This window comes from Rattus norvegicus, chromosome 4, assembly GCF_021556685.1.
Source record: "Rattus norvegicus strain SHRSP/BbbUtx chromosome 4, alternate assembly SHRSP_T2T, whole genome shotgun sequence".
Classification (NCBI taxonomy): domain Eukaryota; kingdom Metazoa; phylum Chordata; class Mammalia; order Rodentia; family Muridae; genus Rattus; species Rattus norvegicus.
The window spans coordinates 131,310,758-131,331,010 of record NC_141537.1 but is presented as its reverse complement, the minus strand read 5'-3'; the positions used below and the strand labels follow the sequence as shown (position 1 = coordinate 131,331,010).

At 46.2% G+C, this 20,253-nt stretch overlaps 1 protein-coding gene and 1 long non-coding RNA gene across 3 annotated transcripts in view; one reads left to right on the top strand and one right to left on the bottom strand.

Annotated features, from left to right (window-relative positions):
• Window positions 1-20,253, top strand: part of Frmd4b (FERM domain containing 4B) — a 326,883-nt gene that overhangs the window by 99,629 nt on the left and 207,001 nt on the right. The gene's annotated exons all lie outside the window — the stretch shown is intronic.
• LOC147994991 (uncharacterized) overlaps window positions 1-20,253 on the bottom strand; it is a 49,343-nt gene that overhangs the window by 27,414 nt on the left and 1,676 nt on the right. Inside the window, exon 2 of one of the 2 annotated variants that reach the window (XR_015686918.1) lies at window positions 11,119-11,262. The exons of the other annotated variant lie outside the window; for it this stretch is intronic. This is a non-coding gene — a long non-coding RNA (uncharacterized LOC147994991). The remainder of the gene's footprint in view (window positions 1-11,118; window positions 11,263-20,253) is intronic. 2 annotated transcript variants of the gene reach the window in all.

Genomic DNA, 20,253 nt, shown 5'->3' with positions numbered 1-20,253 from the left:
CGGCTAGTGGACTTTTAGCCTAGTTAGCCTCTGACAGCCGTGTTTCTATTGAACGCTGAGCACATACTTAGTATTACAGAATCAGAGGCACGATGGCGCGGCCACTAGGCACAGCTCCTGAGGTGAAGCGAGGCCCGCTCCTTGGCTTAATTGGTATTGGAGTCTCTGGTGACTTACACTTAACACCCACCCCCTATGGCTCATTTGTGTAGCCAGTGCTGCCACTGTGAAGATTGTGTGGGGTTGGGAATTTGATAGTATAATTACCAGACATTTATGGTACCCGTAGGTGCTAAGATGAGAGATGAAGACAAAAGCAGCCATGTACGCTCCTGAATTCCAATTCCATCAGCTATGAGATCTGACAGCTAGACCCCAGGGTCAGCATTTAATTCATAAATGGAGCACTGGGGAGCGAACTTTCCCCTCGCAGCGCAGCACGCTTCTAAAGCTGGCTTCAGGACACCGCCACCCGTCACGTGGGATGGTGAGGAAATAACGAGCAGCCGTGTCCCACCTCTCTGTTCATTCTCTAGAAGATTCCCTGTGGAATGCCCCACCATCCACATTTCTACGACCGCTGAAGAGATTGGCCTTTGTTATAGAGCCTGCCAGAAGTACTTGGGGTGGGGGGACTTGTAGTGTCAGGAGGAGGGCACGCGGGCACATTGGATACTGGGAAGAAAGCACTGTGGAGAGATCACAGTGAGAGATGAGCCTGGCTGGCGAGAGCACTCGGTGAAGTCTGAGAAGTAATGGGTGCCTCTTTTTTTTTTTTTTGGTTCTTTTTTTTGGAGCTGGGGACCGAACCCCGGGCCTTGCGCTTCCTAGGTAAGCGCTCTACAGTGGGTGTCTTTAAAGAGCAACAGCTCACCTCCCTCTCCGGGGGCGGCCTGAGGCCTTAAGCCTTGTCAAAGATGGGAGGTAGGAGATCCAAAGAGGCTGTTGCCTTCCAAGTCCTGACTGAAGGATGAAGTCAACGCCAAGCCCATCTGTGTTATGGAGCCGCTTGTGCTTCAGGAGTTTACAGCTTCACCTGAAGCCAGGGGCTTCGCAAATTAACTCCGTGTTCCCCAGCAAATCCTAAATGGATCTCTTCACGTTGAAAGAAGCGGTTCCTATTCCGACTAGGAACTGACACGGGGATTCAAGGTAATCGACAGATAGGTCGGCTCTTGTGTCTTCTCCAGGGCATTCGATTTACGGCCACGGGGGAGGGGGAGGGGGAGGGGCGCGCCTCGTTCGTTCGATGTTCAGCTTTTAGTACTAGTATCACCGAGGGGTGTCCCCTTACACAGAGTTTCCATTTGTATATCTTAATGAAAATCACCTGTTCCCATCCCTAGCGTAACTAAGAAAGAAAAATTAATCCGGAGGTCACAAACTGAAAGGCAAAATAAAGTGTCTTGATGATCCGACCCAGGTGGTTAAGTATAGGATGCGCGTTCCTTGTCCGAGCTGCTTGAGGACTGTGTGTTTTGGACTTTAGATTTCTTTGTTTTTAGCTTTGGAAAAGCTGCACGCACGTAATGAACTCCGTGGAATAAGCTCCAAGTCTAAACACAGGTTTCCTGTATGTTTCTCACGCGGTTTGTTACCTGTAGTCTACATAAGCCTGGGGGTGATTTAATACAGTATTTTAAATAATTCTGTCCATGAGACGGTTTTGTGGTGTGGGGTTTTCCACTGCTGATGCTTAAAAGATCTTTTGCGTTTGATGTTTTTTGGGAGACATTCAACCTGCAATCCCAAATAATTGGACATCCTGGATGCTCAGCTTCTGCCTGCTGTGCTCAGTTGGTGTTGTGACTGATGAACCGTTCTCCGGGTGGCACTGCCTCCTTGAATCTGCCCTCTCTTTCAGCTGCCCGTCCCCCTGGCAGTTGCTAAAGCCAGCAGGAGCCAAGTCCTTGCAGTCCGTGCAGATTCTCACCTACACGGCAGGTGGCGCTGCTGAGCAACACCGACGCTCCCACTAGCGACTCCCTGCCTTGGGGCACGCTGCTCAGCTGACACAGGTTTAAGATAAAGATCTATACAGTTCCTCCTCCAGTGGGCCCAGCAAGGGAACCTTATCCAATCAGTATCTTGCACTCAGCAGAAACGCTGCCTTGAGCTGGGAAAGAGTTTTTTCCGTGGTTGCCTATTTTCTTTATTACCTGTCATAGTAGAGTAAGTTACCAATGACTTACTTTACCTACCCATCAGTTCTCTCCGGGAACAGATGCTCTGGAAAGCAAATCCCTATCAGCAAAGTGGCAAAGCTCAAGTATCCTTTCTCAGGGGAAAAAAAAATGCACTAGTTAAATTTAAATTATATTGAAATAAATTATTAAATGTTAAACATGTCTGTGATGTGAACACCCTGACTGATTTCCGCAATATTTCCATATGATTGACATTTGGTGCCATGAAAAGGGTCTCCAATGGTGCTTATTTTATTAAGACAAAATGTGAGTTCTGGGGACAGATCTTGTGGCCACTGTAATGCCAAGCTGTCTGGAGGATAAGTAATATTTTGCACTTAGGTCCCTGATGTGTGTTATAAACAGACCTGTGCTTCCTGGGGGTGACAACCAGAGAAACTATAGTTTGATGCCCCCATTAGCAACTGAAGGGGGTGCTGGATTTAAGTTGGAGCTACTGATGATGAAAGATGAAATTGTCTCTAACCGATCTATATTCTATTCTTGAATTCTTTTCAAAGATCCTTTCAGAGTCATGGGTGTCTGGCTAAAATCTCATGGACTCTGAGCTAGGGTGGCGGCAGGGTAGACCGCAAATCAATGTGGAAATGTCTCTGAGGTGACGAGACTATTCGGTTTTCACCATGGTGATGGTCATGACTTCCAGTCTGTCCATTTGAAAGGGTTAATGTAAATTGAGCATTAATGCACGAAGGAAAGAAAGAACAGGAAGGAGAATGGAAAGATAATAGGCGGGATGTTGCTACCAGCGGAAGCAGCTGCTGTTACAGTCCCTCCTATATTAAGGCCGTGACTGTGTTTACGCCAAGTAAGTGAGGATTAAATGGATTCACGTTTATAGTGCTTACAATAATGAAAATAAAAAGAGTCAGGTACATAATAAATGTTGTAAAGTTGTATAATATTTAAAAATACTTGGAAGGGAACCAAGGCCGTGATAAAAGAGCGGCAAAGTGGAGATTGCTTTCTGTAATCACTGAAAGATAGCCAAGAGGAGCGAATTAGTAAAAAAATAAAAGGGGGGGGGGAGAAAGGGATGACTGTGAGAGTGTGTGTCCCCAACACACCAACTTATTGTTAGCATTTTGCTAAATGAACTTGATTTTTGGCTCTGACTGGGTCTTGGCTCTCAGCTGCATCACCTCCCAACATCCTTTTCCGTTTCCAAATAACTTCCCCTACTGGACCACCCTACAGGACGCATTTCTAGGAGATAGCACCGGAACATTACACAGTATTTGCAAATGAAAATCATACTCTGTAGCTAAGCAAAGGTCTCCTATCAAGCTCTGGGTGGTCTGTGCCACGAATGTTTACATTTCATTGATGTGTAGTGCCACAGGATGGTCTCCCATCCTGTGTTACCCATTTGGAGCAAGACAAAATGCTCATCGGATCAGTCTCCATTGGGGTCCTGCTGCTGTTAGGCCAGGGTGGGCCAGGGTGCTTCCCTATTTGGATAACAGCGTGCGAATTCACAAGTAAGTTAGCTCTAAGTGAGGTTTCGTTTTAATAGATTTATATGCTATATTCTAGTCACCTGCCCTTTTTTGTGGGAAATCCCAACCACTGAATTACAGAAACATGATATCACAAAATATTGGATTATTAACGTCATTTTAACCTTTCTTCTAAAGTGCAATTTACAAGAGACGGGGAGCAAACAGTGTGCCTGGTGAATTTTTTTTTTTAATGTCATTAAAGTCTCATTATTTGAGATAGCTTTTGTTTGTTTTATCTGGTTGGGCTTGGGTTTTGACACAAGCTCTTCCTTCATAGCCCAGAGTCACCTTTAGCAACACACCCTTCTCCCTGCCCTTTACCATGGCTTCCCACTCCCGCCCTTCCCTTCTTTCCTCTCAAGGACATCATGGCCTTCTACCTAGGAACTGTTCTAAAACAAAAGCATAACCCAGAAGACTGGTAATCAACAGACATATACGTCCCACAGTCTGGAGTCTGGAAGGTCAAGGTGCCAGCTGTCTGGGTGTCTGGCAAGGTCTCATAGGTATAAATGGTGTCATTTAGGGCTGCCCTCTACTGGTGTTAAGTGGCAAGGCAGCTCCTGTAGCTGCTTTTATAACAGCACTGCTTACATTCATGAGGGGTCTGTCTTCAGGACCTAACTGGTGACTAGGTTCCAATACGGGTGTTTTAAGGGGTGAGGGGCACAAATACTCACACATAGCCAACTCTGTAGATCAGCACTCTGGGGACTCCTTTTAAACACCAGTAAAATCACCAACAAAAGTATATAAATCACACATGGCTTAGATCGATCAAGACATGATGTTGTGGTCCACAAATGTGTTGGGCTGCATTCCTGGCTCTCCTGTGGGGTCCTTAGGCCACAGGTTGGATGTGCCTAAAGGCCATGAGATGACACAACAGCATGAAAGCCAAAGTAGAAGCAGTGAGTTCCCTGTCACACCTCAGCAGGAAACATGTGCGTCGGAGACTCACGTTTTCTCTGATCTGTGTTATGTCACAGGACGATTGGACAAGAGCCTCAAGAAGTGTTGATTTTAGAGTTTACAAATAAATTTGAGAAGGCAGACAAATTTCTAAATTTGGAGTCTTTGAATGATGAGGATTGCCTATGTTGGTGAAAGTCCTCATAGAAAGACTGTGGTGGTCCTTCCCTCCATCTCTGACCAGTGTTGGCTAAGTGTAGGTCTTGCATGGGGAAATGGCCAGGGTATTAAATTGGTGTTAATTGGTTAAATTAACTCTACCACTCCCCCATCTGCTGTCCACTGAGGCCCTCAGGAAGTTTCCAGGGCAAACGTAGTGGTCAGCAGGCCACAGGACTGCCTGTGGGCCCAGTCCAGCATACAGCTCCCTGTTTGAGGCATATGTTAAGATGAGACAGGCACCTTCATTTTTAAATGGAGAGAGTGAATTAGGTAGCTATTCCTTTGACCTATGAAGACCATACAAAATTCACATTTTGGTTCCTGATAAAATTTTCCTGAAACACGTTCATACCTCCATGGTTTTGTATTGCCTGCTGCTGCCTTTGTGTAGTAGGGTGACTAGTTAGAAGAAACCTTTGATCCCACGAAGTTGAATATAGTCATCATCTGGTGTGTGAGTGCTTTGGGTTAATGATCAATTTCCAGCAGCTACATTCCCGAATGTAAAGTCTGCTCCATTTTGTCTTGATCTTGACCATTTTCCTGGAGATCGTTTACACCAGGGCCATCAGGAGACTTAGCCGTGACTCTGCCTTTTCCTGATCTGCCTTCCCTAATATGCCAGCCGCCCAATATGGGTGACCATCAAATGCGTGAGACGTACTGGTGGAACTGAACATTTAATGTTTGTTCATCTTTAATTAAATAGAACTATGCGCATGTGACTACGGGCTACAAGGCTGGGCTTGTTTCCAACATTTAAAGATAAGGAGCTGTTATATAAAGGTCAAAATTCTGGATTCTTGTGGGAAATTAGAACATGTAGAGATAGCATGTTCTGAGAGGGTAAGCTGTGTTTTCCAGCTCCTGTGCCTAGCTATCTATCGTGTGTGTGTGTGTGTGTGTGTGTGTATCCTCCTGCTCCTACTGCTACTGCTGCTGCTGCTTCTTCTTCTTTTCTTCTTCATCCTCCTCCTCCTCATCCTCCTCGTCCTCCTCTTCATCATCATCATCATCATCATCATCATCATCATCATCATTGTCTACCTCAACCCTATACTAAAGTCCAGGGGCATTAAGTCATCTGGCATTTTTTAAATGCAGTCCAGGCTAACCCTAAATCTTTACATGGTTGAGGATAATCTTTAACTTCTGATCTACCTGTCTCCTTGTCCTGAGTGCTGTGTCCAGTTTATGCTATGCTGGGCACTGAACCCAGGGCTTCCTGCATGCCAGGCAAGCTAGCGCTCTAGCAGAGCTGCACTGGCAGCCTGCCATTCTGTTATTAAGTAGCACATCTTAGGCTGACACCAGCCTTTGAAAGTTCGCCCTGGCACCCTGACTGAAATCTCTGCTGTGTGATGGGGGTAGCAGGGTACCACAGAGTACCTGAGTGTGTGGAGCTGGGAGCTGTAACACCTGGGTATGTGGAGGTGGGGGATGAGAGCCTGTTTATGTCTTATCCATGCTCTTGTGTCCCTGTTGGGGATAAGTTGGAGGTGTTTGTGGGAGGATGAAGTCTCTGTTTGCTTCCTCTCCAGGTTGACTCATTGTGCCTACAATGGGAGTGAGGGCATGGGAGGGGGAGAGTCCTGAACCTGTTTCCTTCACAGACTTCCTCTCTCATTGTCTGCCTCTGGCATTGTCATGGCTGTCAATGCTGGGGCTTCTGATGGCCCTCCACAGACTGTTCTCCTCCACATCTCTGTTCCCCCACAATTCCTAGGCTTACTGAGATCCACTTTCTTTTTCCCAGAGCCCCGTGGACTTTCCTCTAAAGTCCTAGCCAATGAATTGCTGCACGGAAATGAAAGGAGGGCACTTGTTAAATCCCCATGGGAAGGTTTGAAGTGGGCCTTCCTAGAGGGGTGTTATGTTCTAGTCTGGTTAAAGTTCCTTTAGAAAGACACCCTTTAACTCCATACTTTGGAAACCCATGCGCCTTGATTTGAGTTGTGCTTGCCAGTTGCTAGGTCAGTGGACTGGGTAAAATGTAAGCCAGAGTGTCTTCCAACGCCAGTGTGCCTGCTGCAAGAGGCTGTTGGGAAAATGGGTGTGGCAGTGAACGTGAAGCCAGATGCCACGCAGAGAGCCCGCCTTTACCACTCCTTGGTTTGCTCACTTGGGCAGTCTCGGCCCTTTTTACCTGAGCATGAACATGCAGCCAACATCTTTTCTGTAAGGCAATAGGTGTCTGTGACCTTTGCTGAGTACTGGTTGGGTTTCGGATGAGGCCTGTCCCCTTCCTCATGGGGTCAAAGTCAGGCATGTGAGTCAGGTGTGACAGGGTCAGAGCTAGTGAAGACAGCAGGAAGTCCTGCTGGGATGACTAGGAAGAACCCTTTACCTTGGGGGTTGTTTAGTAAGTCAGCTATCAGCTGAACCCCTGACTAGTTACTGGGAAGGGACAGCCTCACATCAAAGTGAGCAGTGAGGGAGTAAGAGAGAGACCCGGGAAGGCATCAGGCTGATGCAGAAACCACTGAACTTTCCATGTCCATCGTTGGATTAGTTCATGGTGGCTTGGCCTGTTTGAATCGGACTTTCATCCCTGCAGTTGAAAGGCTTGGCTAAACATCTCCCTGCTCCATTTCTTAATTCCCCTCAAACCTGTCTCCCAGTATATTTTGTAGTTAACATTAATCTTATTTCCTGGCTCTGAGCAATCTCACTTACACAGCGGACATTTTCTTCCCAGAATACCTTGCTGCCTGGGCATGTGTTGTACCTGACTCTTCGCTTGGGTAGTCTGCCCTTATCTATTCTCTAGCTCAGATCTGAACAATAAACCCCTTGCAAAACAAGCACATTAATTTTCTATTGCTGCACAGCCAATTACCATCAATGCAATGGCTTACTCAGCACGCATGGGTGGCCGTGGGTCAGGACTCTCATATAATTTAATTGGGCCCTTTGCTCAGGGTTTCACCAGGCTGAAATTCAGGTACAGGCCCAGGCTATGATCTCTTCAGACGCCCAGATTCCTCCTTTGTCCCCACTGGCTTGCTGGGAGATTTTGGCTCACTACAGCTGTAGGACTGAGCCCTCAGCCACCTGTAGCTCTCTCACGCACAGCTGGCTCCAAAAGAGCTCAAAAACAGCAGGCCACCTTTCTCTCCAATCTGTCCTGATGCCATGGGAGAGCATTCACTGGGGTGGTGCTGCCGTGCCTTTGACATATGATGAAAGCTGACCAGGGTCACGGCAGCCCATCCTTGTCATCTTCTCTAAGATAGAGGCACATCGAAAGCCCTAGCTGCACACAAATGCATGGGTTACCTGGGGAGTATACACCCATGTCGGCATTCTGCCATCACCTCATACTGTCCTGTCGCCTCATAGTCTAAGCCCACTTCAGTATTGATTGATACTGGTTAGTAAAGTTGTCCTATGTAAACAGAAATCAGAGCTATGGTGTGTGGATACATTTTGATTTGAAAAGACAAGTGTAGTAGGTTGAATAATAGCCCAGAGGGATGGAGTTTTAATTTTTGCAATCTGTAAAGACTTGGCAGGGGTGATTAAATTACAGTTCTCAAAATGGGGGGTCACCCCAAAATTATCTGGATTAGACCTAACATATCACCATACATATTTCTATGAGAGACTGTAGACAAAGTGATATGAAGAGAGAGACAGAGAGTTGAGCGATGGGGCCACGAGTCAAGAAGTGACAACACCCACCAGAGGCATGGAGATGCAAGGACCAGAGCCTCCACCCCCACTCCCCACCCTGGTGAATTCAGCTCAGTGACAGTGATTTGGAGCTTCTGATTCTCAGAACCATGGCAGCCGCCCTTCTGCTGTTTCAGGCTTTCTGTTCTACGGCGGTTTGCTGCAGAACCCCTAAGAAAAGCACTAGAGCTTTGGAATCCAACTCATGATCTCCAGCGTGCTTGGGCTCAAAGACAATTTGCTTGGCCAGCGATCAGTCATCTGGCTTACAGTATAATACTCCCCCAACCAGGTCTCCGGAGTGTATGCTCTGCAGCCTCATGGGAGCTGATTTAGAAGTTACCTGCTCAGAGATCCGTATGAATGATGCCAGTGGATACCAGCATGAGGCCCAACATGGTTTCGTGTTACCTGGAAAGACGGATCCCTTTATTCAGCAAAAGGGTCCAGTTTTCCTCATATATAAGTAGCATCGCATCTTTCAGGGAAATGAAATTATCTTGTACTGCTTTTGTTGTTCTCCCTAAACATTTGATGCAGGGGACCAACCCACTGTTCCCCACTGTGCAAATGCTCTAACATGGACCTTCAGCCCCTTCCCTTGCTTGCCTGCTTGTTTTAACACAGGTTCTAACCCTATAGCAGTTTGGTCTCAAATGTTGGGTCTTTCTCTCATCCCCCTGAGCACAGAGGGTACAGGGATGGTCTCCCCCCTCGGCTCACATGCTGCTTTTGCTTAGCTCTTACTGTATCTAGCAGGTGCTTTCGAGCATTTTTTTTCTCATACCACTAACCAGCTTGATACCCCTCAGTGTGTCATGGGAGGTGGAGGCACGATTCAGACTAAATGGGCAATATTTCCTGCTCTCAAAAAAATCTCCATGGATCCAGGAAAAGACAAATATCAAAGAGACTTATGAATACGTATGAACCGGCAGGCTGCGTTAAGTCTGGAGACAGCAACATCAAAAAAAAAAAAAAATGTCATTCTGGGAAGTTATTTAACACAAGAACTTGGCTGAATCACTGAATGAGGAACAATTTTCTCCCAGATGTGGCTTTTTATCTGAGAGCTGATGGCTAGATCATACCCAACCAGGACGGGGAGAGGCCGGGTGTCTTCCGCAGTAGTAATAGCACACAAGAAGGCCATGGTTTGCTGGTCACTGCATTAGGGGACTAGGAGAAAGGAACCAGGAACTGGGACCATAGGCAACAGACAGGTAGACAGAACCTAGCCATGAGCACAGGAAACGAGGAACCCCCGGTTGAAACGTCATTGTTTTTGTTTGGTTTTGTTTTTTTAAGAGTCTCTCTAAACCTGTCGCTCATTGGTTTTGGTAGACTGACATGACTGACGAGCATGTCTGTCTTTATCCTCCGGCGCTGCAGTTACTGATGTGTATAGTCCCATCGAGCTTTTATGTGGATGCTGGGAATCTAAGCTTGAGTCTTCACGCTTAAGCAGCAAGCCCTTTGCCCACTGGACCACCTTTCCAATCTCTGGAATATTATTCCTTTTATCCCTTAGGGCAGTGGTCGGGACCTTTGTTGTATATCTCATTGTAAGTAGAAACTGTGTTAGAGCCCCTATGGGTGTTTCTTTTGTTCAGCCACCTACAGACGGCTGGTAAAGCTGGTTTCTGGATATGTACTTTCCCTCAGACAGCATTTACGAAAACATTAAAGCACCACCCCTTTAAAGGTCCCACTGACAGATCCGGCTTGCAGCATAGTCTACCTACAGCAGTGAGCAGGCCCTAGTGGTCCAACCCTGCCAACATACACCTGTTAGCGTCCAAGAATCGCTGAAGAAGACCCGAGACTCAAATAGTGTGTAAAGACAAAGAGTGTTTAGTCTGCAGAAGTTATCAGCACACAGGAGTCAACCATTTATCAAAACAGCGATGACCTAAGGGGCTCTCAGGTCCCCTTTTATACAGAGCTAAGGGGGATTTTCTGGAAGGGTTGGGTAGCCTCTAACATGACTGATAAGGGAGGAGCAGTGACATTAGTACCAGTTTGATTGGTTGCTATGTTAGTTTCTCTATATTTGGTGAGACCTTGAAGAGTTTCAGAGACCAGCTCAGTTCTGGCTTTGTTATCTCCTCCAGCGAGGTGTCCCAGGAGCTGACTCAGAGCTTCAGACTGATCCTCCCTAAGTCAGGGTCGTCACTGACAAAAGGCCCTTTGTCACTGGCTTCCTCTGAGGAGCACAGTTTGCTTCCTGGGGGAATTGAAAATTTTTATTCCCAAGGTTTTAGATCTCTCACACTGTTACTACTGACTTTCCCACTGGGCTTTCACTGAAGAAATACCTTTTAATTACGAGGAAGCATCATTTTCCCCTGCCGATGGGAAGAACTGGCTGCTTTCTAAGACTGATGGTTCTTAGCCACATGGATTCAAGGTGTGAAGGTGGGGAAAAGAGCCTGGCTTTAGTGTAGACTTGTTTTATACGCCACCTTCCAAATAGGGTTCAGATGGGCACCCTTGTTCTTTAGGACATCCTTAGTTATGAGAGGCATGCCTTGTTGCCACGTAACATGTTGGAACGGGTGGCGTGTATTTTGCATTTGATCTGAAGGAAGACATCTTACCTGTAGCCCCCTCTCCCCTCTGGAAGTGATGAAATGTAACAATGCTATTTCTTAGTCTTGCTCTGGACATAGAAACACGCATCTTGAGAAGCCCAGTTAAAACCAGTCCATGTGTGAACCTCTCTCCAGGCCAACACCATCTTCCTGAAAAGAAACCAAACCTGATAATAAAAATTTCACAATAAGTGCCCCGACATAGTCCAGAATGGAGAAATTCCAGAAGGTTCCAATTCCCCATGGGAGTTTAGAAGCATTTGTGGAACCAGAACTTGGTGGGCAACTAGAACGTTCCCTCCACTTCTTTTTCTGAGAAGTTTGCACATTCATTGTTGTTGCTGCTGCTGTTGCTTCCTTATGCAGCTCACAGCGTATGAGACACAGTTTTAATGTCTTCTCCCTGCAGCCTCGGAAAAAGCTACACCTCATTTGGATGCTTGGCGAATCCGTCTCATTGTCCTGAGATAAGTGAGGCAATCAAGCCCAACCGCACAGCAACTGGGAGGAAATGGGACGGTGGGAACCCTGGCTATTTCAAGAACCTTTGCATATTTATTGTCTTAGAATCTGAAGACATCTGGGGAGACCTGGTTATAAAGCAGGATTTCGGTGACGTGCGACTGACTCTACCAGTGTAGTTCTGGAGCGGGGCGGATGGTGGGGATGGATTTGAGAAGTAGGCAGGACACTTAATTGCCTTCTGACAGGAGTTTTGGTACAAGGCTGGGAGATCTGACTGGAACATCAAATTGCCCAGAGTCAAATCTGACCTAAGTTACCTTGAATCAGTTTCTTAACATCCCTGTGCCTTTGTAACCTGGAGATGATCAGACAAGGCCTACATTATAGTCACAGGGAGGGGAGCTGAAATTGACCTTTGTGTAAACAGCCTGTAAGTACTCAGTAAATAATAATTACTCTGATTGGTGTTGGTGATCTCAAGTATTAATACAGTTGTGCGACTTTAATCCACCCTTCAATAAGTGACTATTGTATATCATATATGCCAATCACTGCACGAGGTATTAGAGGATAGTAGTTGCCATGGGAATTACTGCAGAGATAGGAGTAGCAGTGGGACCAAAGAGGACATCATGTTAACGTTGACCCACCATTGATGTTGATAGCCTGTGAACCTCCCCATTGAAATTGGGGAATCTGGGGAGGCTGTGGAACTTGTCACTGGCACCCTCTCAGCTCTGTCACTGGATCCACCCCTTATAGCATTCAAACAGGTTAACTCTTTCCTACAATATACCTTAAATGATGGCGAGACTAATTTCTAAATGAAGAGAAAATCAACATGTGGAATGGTCTGAATCTATGGAGACACCATTCATCTCACTCTGGTCCTTTGTATTTCAAGAGACACTTAACCAGATAGATTCCCTTTGACCATTAGAAGGAGGGGAGGCCATTAAACAAGGGACTGTCCACTCCAGGAAATCCACATTCCACTACCCTTATCTTGTTTCTCCCTGCTTCTGCTTATTCTCACTAACTTTGGGGCTTTCAAGAGAACAGGGATCCTGAAAATAGACACTTTGTGGGTTTCCGTGGTGAAATGTCAGTGACAACTTCTCCAAATTCCAGGTGTCCCTTTCTTGTGATATCAGGGATCTTCAGCTCATCTTTCCTCAGTTCTGATTTGAAAGGGTTGTTTAAATTTATGTTTCCACTGAGTCAGCCAGTTAGCATGGGTTATGAGCCAGGCAGCTGGGATCTAGGGAAACCTTGTCTGAGTCCTAATGTTTTCCTCCTCCTCCTCCGCCTCCCCATCTCCCTCCCACCACCTCCTCCCCCCCTTTTCTCCCTCCTCCTCATCCTCCTTTCTCTCTCTCTCCCTCTTTTTCTCTCCCTCTCTATGTCTCCTTTTCCCTCTCCCTTCCTACTGTCTACACATCTGACAGTGAGGATAACAATATGTGTCTCTCAGAGACTTAATAAATGGAAAGTGATTAGCATAGTACTTGGGACACGGTCAAAACCCCAGTAAACTTCCACTGTCACCTTTATCTAAAGAAAAGTGCCACCTGTCTAACTAGATCAAGTGTGTAATATTTCTGATATATGTATGAGCACTCCATCACTTACTCACAAAACTCTGGTTTAAAAAATGGAAAATTTTAAATCCTGAGTCAAGCATTTGTTCTGATTTGGTTTATATCAAGCATAGTGTCAACATCTCACCCCTTTACTCCTGGATGGTTCAAAGTGACCCCAGGAAGGTGCACAGGCTCAGTTTTGGAGGTAGAGACTTTCTTGTGCATCACATAGTTTTTCTCCATGCTCCTGACAAAGAGATTCACTTTGCTGAGGGATCAGGCCTAGGGTGACTCACATCCCGTGGGATGAGAAGTCAGTTTAGGAAGCCATGCTGTCTCTTCCTGTCTGCCCCAGGTATGAATGGTGTTACTTAGACTCGTTTAATTGGGCACACCTTGCTCCAGGCAGAGGTCCTGTGTGTGCCTTTCATGAGTTAAGAGTCTTGGGGCAGTGAAAAGTTAAACCAGCCATGAGTTAAACTTTCCCCAAGCAAAAGCGGCCAATAGAGAATCCACAGCACATATGCGGAAGAGTGATGGTAGCACAGATAGCCTAAGAATTAGAAGCTGCCAGAAAGACCACCAGGAAATGTGGATAGCTCGTGTGGCGGCTTTGGGTTTAAATCAGTCTTCTGAGAGTCCTGAACTGTCACCACCATGTGGCACCACTGAGAGATGAATGACATGTGGCATCGCCGAGAGATTAATGACAATGTTCCCTGTCAGTCAGATAGGCTATCCCGAGCTGTCTCTGAGGAGCCAGCCTGCAGGATTTGTGAATCGAACCTAGGTGACTCCTTTTCTAGAATGCTGACTAGAGGGTTCCAAACACCAGTGCTTTCCTTTACAATTTAAAAGTAGGCACGGAATAGCAGCAACAAAAACCCAGTTGCTCTCCAGCCTGCCCCCTTCCATGACCTTTCAAGCATTACTCGTTAAAAGAGGACAGGATGCCTCTGAGGTGTACCTCAGTGGTAGGCTATTTACCTGGCATGTGTGATATCCTGAGTTTCATTCCCAGTACTGCAAAAAGTGGACAGTGTGCCTTGTGGGTCAGATACCAGGCTGTGTTGCTTCTCGGTGCTCATGTCTACGCCCTACCTGCTTCCTTTCTCTTTTGAGTATATGTTTGGTGGTCTACCCCTAGGGGCAGCATTTTCTCAGAGGCTATTGCCTCACAGGGTACACACAGTATACACACTCAGGCACGCTCGGACCCTCCTGGGCTACACACATTCCGGAACACTGGCTTGCACGCTGTACACTGCCACACACACTCACTCACACACCCATGTTCCCCTAGACTGCCTTGAGTTCACACCCTCAGCCACTCCCCCACGCACTCTGTGACATCCGAAGGGCGTGGGAGTTGCCTGGTTTTCAGAGCTGCTTTTAGAACTCCATGTTAGTTCAATTGGGTAGACACTAAGTTGTCATCAGAGTGCTGTTGTGATAGAGGGACCTGGTCAAGAATAAACGTCGTCCTCAGAGGAGAAGGTGGGGAGCTGCCGAAAGGGTGGGCCTTTACCCCTCTGCCACAGAACCTGAGGGCAGGAAGCCAGGGTCTCTTCTGTGTCCTGGGAAATAGCATTTGTTTTCAGGAAGTGTGATCTTTTTGAGGAAAGGGTGGAGTTTGGAGGTCACTGTCTGGAGCTTCTGGGGATTTTGAAAGTGGAGGCAACCACAATTTACACTGGCTTCAACAGTAAGAGATGGTTATTGGCTCACAGAACTGAGTTGTCTACTTCAGACAAAGTTTCATCAAGAGGTCAACAACGGGCCCTCGACTCCCTTTGCTCTGTACTTCCTTCAGGCGATCTCTCTGACCAGTTTGTCCTCCTTTATAACATCACGGACACTGTAGTTAAGCTGTTCCTATACAGGGAAGAAAGGGTAAATAGACCCACCTCCCAGAATTCTAAGCGATAGGCTCACATTCTCTCTGATGGGTTGCCTTATGTCCCAGGTCCATTCACATGCTAACTGGCGTGTGCTAAACAAGATTCCTTCCAGAGTGAGGAGTTGAGGAGAGTGGAGACTAAAAAAGGAACACCAGGGTTTGCACATCAGGAAAGGTGATAGATGCCACTGGCAACAGAACCACCCCATGAGACCCTCGCTGTCTAGAAGGGACCTCCTCATTATTTTCCTCTTGTCATCTTGTCAAAGGCTGATGACACAGGGTAAACTCCCTGCTTCCTCCTCATCACAACTTTCCACGGCACACGCAGACACGTAGGGCTCGTGTCCCCAACTCTCTGCTTGAGTTGGTTTTCATTTTTGTACTTTTTTTTTTTTTTTTTTGGAAATTTATCTATAGCCCAGTAGATTGCCTCTCCAACATGACAAAAGAAGTTTAGAGTTCTGCCTCCAGAGTAAAGATCAGTCCAGAATTCACAAGTAACCTACTCCCATTTTCCTTTTTCGGCTTCTGCCAGTGATAGGCCAAAACCAGGTCCCTGTGGTAACAGCTGATGTAGTGGACTGGTGATCGCTTGAGTTCTTTACGGAAAGCCCGTCATTGCCCAAGGGCTGTCTCTCTGAATCTGCACACGTGTTCTTCACGAAGTCTTAGAGAGGAGGAAATTTCCTCTGTATTTCACAGGTGGCAAGCCAGAACCTTGATGGGGTGAAATAATTCCCTTAAGGTTATGACCCAAGTGGGATTTTAACCTAGGCTTGCTAGAGCTTGTGGATGAGCCCTGAGCTTCTCGCTAGTGTCTCTTTGCAGATGCACACTCATAGCAGTGCCCCACGGATAAGAGAGAAGTCAGTCTTCCCATCCTCTGCCTCTCCTTCTTGGAGTCCTCTTTATCCATGGCTCTGTCTTATTGCCAGAACCTCACACAGCCCCTGGCCTCCCTCTCAGGACAGCTGCCTCTGTTTATCCAGCTACTCAGACCCGCCTGTGTAGTGTCATAAACCCTGCTTCTTTGAGAATTTCATTTCCCTGTTTTACATCACTTTTTTTTTCAAAACACATATTTCATTCCATGAAGCCCTGCCCTATCTTAACTCTTCAAGTCCCTAAGTGCTGTTGATTGTGTTGAATGCATCCCAAGTGCCATTGATTGTATTCAATGCATTGGTTGGTGGAGGCCATTTGCTTTTCAACAAGAGCCTTGTCTTGCTCAATAGGGGAAAGTTTCACACAAACAAGTCAATGCCTTCTGGAGCCCCTTGGCTCTTGAACCACTTCAGGTGAGCACAATGTCTTGTTTGCACCCGAGGCTTCCAGCAGACCATTAGCCTAAAGGAACACTAAGTCCCAATTCTGAGTGGGTCTCTGTTACTTCAAAAGGAATGTTCCAGAGATGCCCCAAATCCCCTTTCCATACCAAACCATCCTCCTCATTCCACTTTCTTGTTTCTTCCATGTTTTATCTCCTCTCTCTGTTTCTCATAATTATGTGCAGGGTCAGCCACAGCCTTTAAATGGTAAATGAATGTTATTAGCATATAGCCATGTTCGCATATGAACACATTGTCTCCAGCTGCTTCCCCGACATAGTAGTAGACTGCGTCACAGCTGAGACAATTTCTTTTCTTCTGGAAGGTCCAAACTATTCTGAGCCTTTGCAGAAAGGTAGTGTGACCCCTGATCTAGGTCAGTAACTCAGTAGACACCCATCCACACCCTCTTCCTTCCCCACATCCTACCATGGCCAGAAGTAAAATCCTGATGTTTCGAAAGAAAAAAAAAATCATCTCATTAATGTCCACTTGCAAGGCAAAGAGGTAGGTGGCTGTCCCACCTCCACTTGTACCCAGGGTAGATGCTGCTGGCCTGCCCTATGCGCCAGCCCTTCTTCTGAGCCATGCCCGGGCAACTGCTGTTCAGACACTGGCTGCAGCACTGGAGAGGAAAAATATTCTCTCTCCCTAGCCCAGGAGACACTATCAGATCCGAAAGCCATGTAAGACAACAATTAAATGTAATGGGTGTCCTTTGGGTTCTCCTGCCTGGGACAGCATTCTGTGTGAAGTCAAGGCGATGAAACGAATTTTCTCTCTGTTTCTTTGGTACAATACCATATAGAGTATGAGTCATGTAATTAGGGACTATTTTGTATGAAAATTCCTCCCTTTAAAAAGTAGGCTCATTACCATGCACTGCCTACAACATGAAAAAGACGTAGAAACTAGGCCCCACTGAGAATGTTCTAAAAATTCAGCTAATACTGACTTTATTGAATGGCTATATTAGTAAAGCCCCTGACTGTGTTTATGTTCTTTCTCTCTCGCTAATTCTTATGGTCTTTTGTAACCAGGCCCCTGTTGTTGATTTATAAGGGGAGTAATTCTCAACCTCTGGGGATCACATATCAGATATCCTGAGTATCAGATATTTATGTTGCAATTCATAGCGGTAGCAAAATTATAGTAATAAAGTAACAGCAAAATAATTTTATGGTTGGGGGTCACCACAACATGAGGAGCTCTATTAAAGGGCCACAGCGTTAGGAAATTTGAGAACCACCAATATAGGGTAAATGCGCATGTGTGCTTTTTGTACGGTCTGGTCGTCTCTGGGACCTTCATCTGCCACAAACCAGGCCACACTCACCATATTCACCTCGTAGATAGTTCAGAAATAACCCCCAAACAACATGTTCAAACACAAGTGCAGGTACTTGCTCTGAAACCTGCAGTTCTTGGAGATGGAGAAGAGCTAGTTTGCACAGGCACTCATTGGCTGCTGTGGGGACCTGCCCCAGGATGCATTTGTTGCCAGTAAGCAGCTGAACAAGCTTCCTTTGAGGAGGAGGTGAGAGGGAAGTTGTGAATGAGGAGGCGGCTTCACTTCACAGTTTCTGGTTTCTTTCTTTTTTTTTCTTTTTTTTTTTTCCCCTCAAGAAGTAAGTATTTTACCAAGGAGATGTGGCGAGACTATTTATAAAGGACTGGGAGATTCTCTCCCACTTCCGAGCATTACCAGTTCCATGGAGAAGTGGGCGGAGCCAGCAACTCTGGGAAGGTTGGAACCTTGTGCAGTTTGGCATCCTGACAACCAAGTTGTAAACCGGGTGTGCCAGCTGCAGTCCAGTGTGGGGCTTTCCAAGAACCACTGTTCATCGAACCTGGAACTGGAGAAGCCGAGCCAGAGAGACTGTGTGTGAACCGTTGGCCATTTAAAAGCCGTAAACCAATCTTGGCAAACGCTTTGGCTCTTGGCACCTTTGGCTCTTGGCTCCTTATGCCCTTTTGTGTTAAATTTATGGAAAATAGGGTAAAAATGCTCTCCCAGGTGATGGGGGGCCAGGGACCCTCAAAATAGTGTTTTAAGCTTCTGGTTTCATGGGATCCCACTGAGATTAAGAAATTGATATTATTGATATTTCTTGGGAACAATAAAGAGGAAGAGGGAAGGAGGAAGAAGAGGGAAGGGGAGGGAAGGAGGGAAAGAGAGGGAGAGAGAGAATCAGTACCGTTGCTTTGGATCAGACTGAAGAACTTAGTAAGTACAATATCCAAAGTACCACACAACCAAGTTATTGAAAGTGCAAAAATATTTAAAGTCACATTAATTTAAAGGCTACTCCTCTTTAATACACTGCATATGAGCAAGTCCAGTTCATAGAGGGACCAGGTTAAAATTAAATTTATTTCAGTGGGCCGCCAAGACACTAGAAGGCCTTTCCCCCAGGCCAGAGAGCAAATCACCATGGGTTAGTTTATCGACAGTACAAAGGAAGGAAGAGTTGAGGAACATGGTACCTGGAATGAGCAAGAAGCTGTGATGTATCCCAGAGCCAGGATGCCACGGTTTGGTGGTGCTTCCTGCCTTCGCTGGGACATCCATGTGCTTCCAAAGCAATTGCTCTAAAAAAGATGTTGGCTGTTCCTTCTACTCAGCACCCCTGTACCTTCTGGAAACAAGAAGTCTTTACTGGGACAAGCATTCCCTCCAGACTGCTGCTGATCAAGTTGTACTACAAGAAGCTGTCAATCATGGCACTCCACACTCCCGTACACTAACGGTTCTTGCATCTGGATTAGCCAATCACTACACACGTTCCCTTCCTCGCCTCGGTATGATGATTGTCAGTCAGCACATCTCCCGTGATTTAATTACTAGCTGGCAGAGAGGAGCTCTCTTTCCCCTCTGAGTATGAGACAGTGGGGGCATGAGTTTGTGACACCGTTCATCCTGTTTACCTTGTAGCCAGCTGAGTGGATGCAATCAGCAAAGACCGCATTCAGTCCATCGATGTGGATGCAAAAACAAAACAAACAAACAAGCACACAGAAACTATACACAACAATACCAAACAAAACAAAATCACACACATGCACACACACTCACTCTTTCTCTCTCTCTCTCTCACACACACACACACACACACACACACACAGAAACCAAAAAGAAGTCAAACCAAAAACAGGAACAAGTCAAGACAGAAGTAGAAGGTTCCCTTGCATGGTCTTATCGGTCAGTCCATTTTTCTCTGTTAAATTAGATGGCATCGTGTTTCCATCATTTGCAGCTAGGAGCTCTGTCAGAGACACGTCAGCTTCTGCGCAGGGCACCCCACATTCCTCCTATGGGTTGCTAAGCCAAGGTCTAGCTCCTCTCAGCCCCACCTGTTTCTGCAAACTTGGATGGAGAGCTGCTTCTGTGCAGAGTTTGTGATAAGCACAAGACACAGCAGTTAGGAGTCCTTTTTGGTAGGCACCCGTGACTGTAACACGGCTTCTCTTGTACCCTCTTTCTGGCTCTGTGGAATTTGAGCTATCTGACTCAATCTGTGGGGGTCCCATATAAGATATCCTGCATATCGAATATTTATGTTATGATTTATAACAGTAGCAAGATTACAGTTATGAAGTAACAACCAAAAAAAATTTTATGGTTGGGGTCACCACAACATGAGGAACTGTGTTAAAGCAGCATAAGGAAGCAACCTTATGGTCTAAACCAGTGGTTTTAGAACCATAAAGGTTTAAACCAGGGGTTTTAGAACCACTGGTCTAAAACATTACTCTCTTAATTTCTCACTAAGTTTTGGGTTTATAGGTTGAAAACAGAGATGATAATGGTGATGGTGGTGGTGGTGGTGGTGATAATGAATATGATGACGATGACGACGAT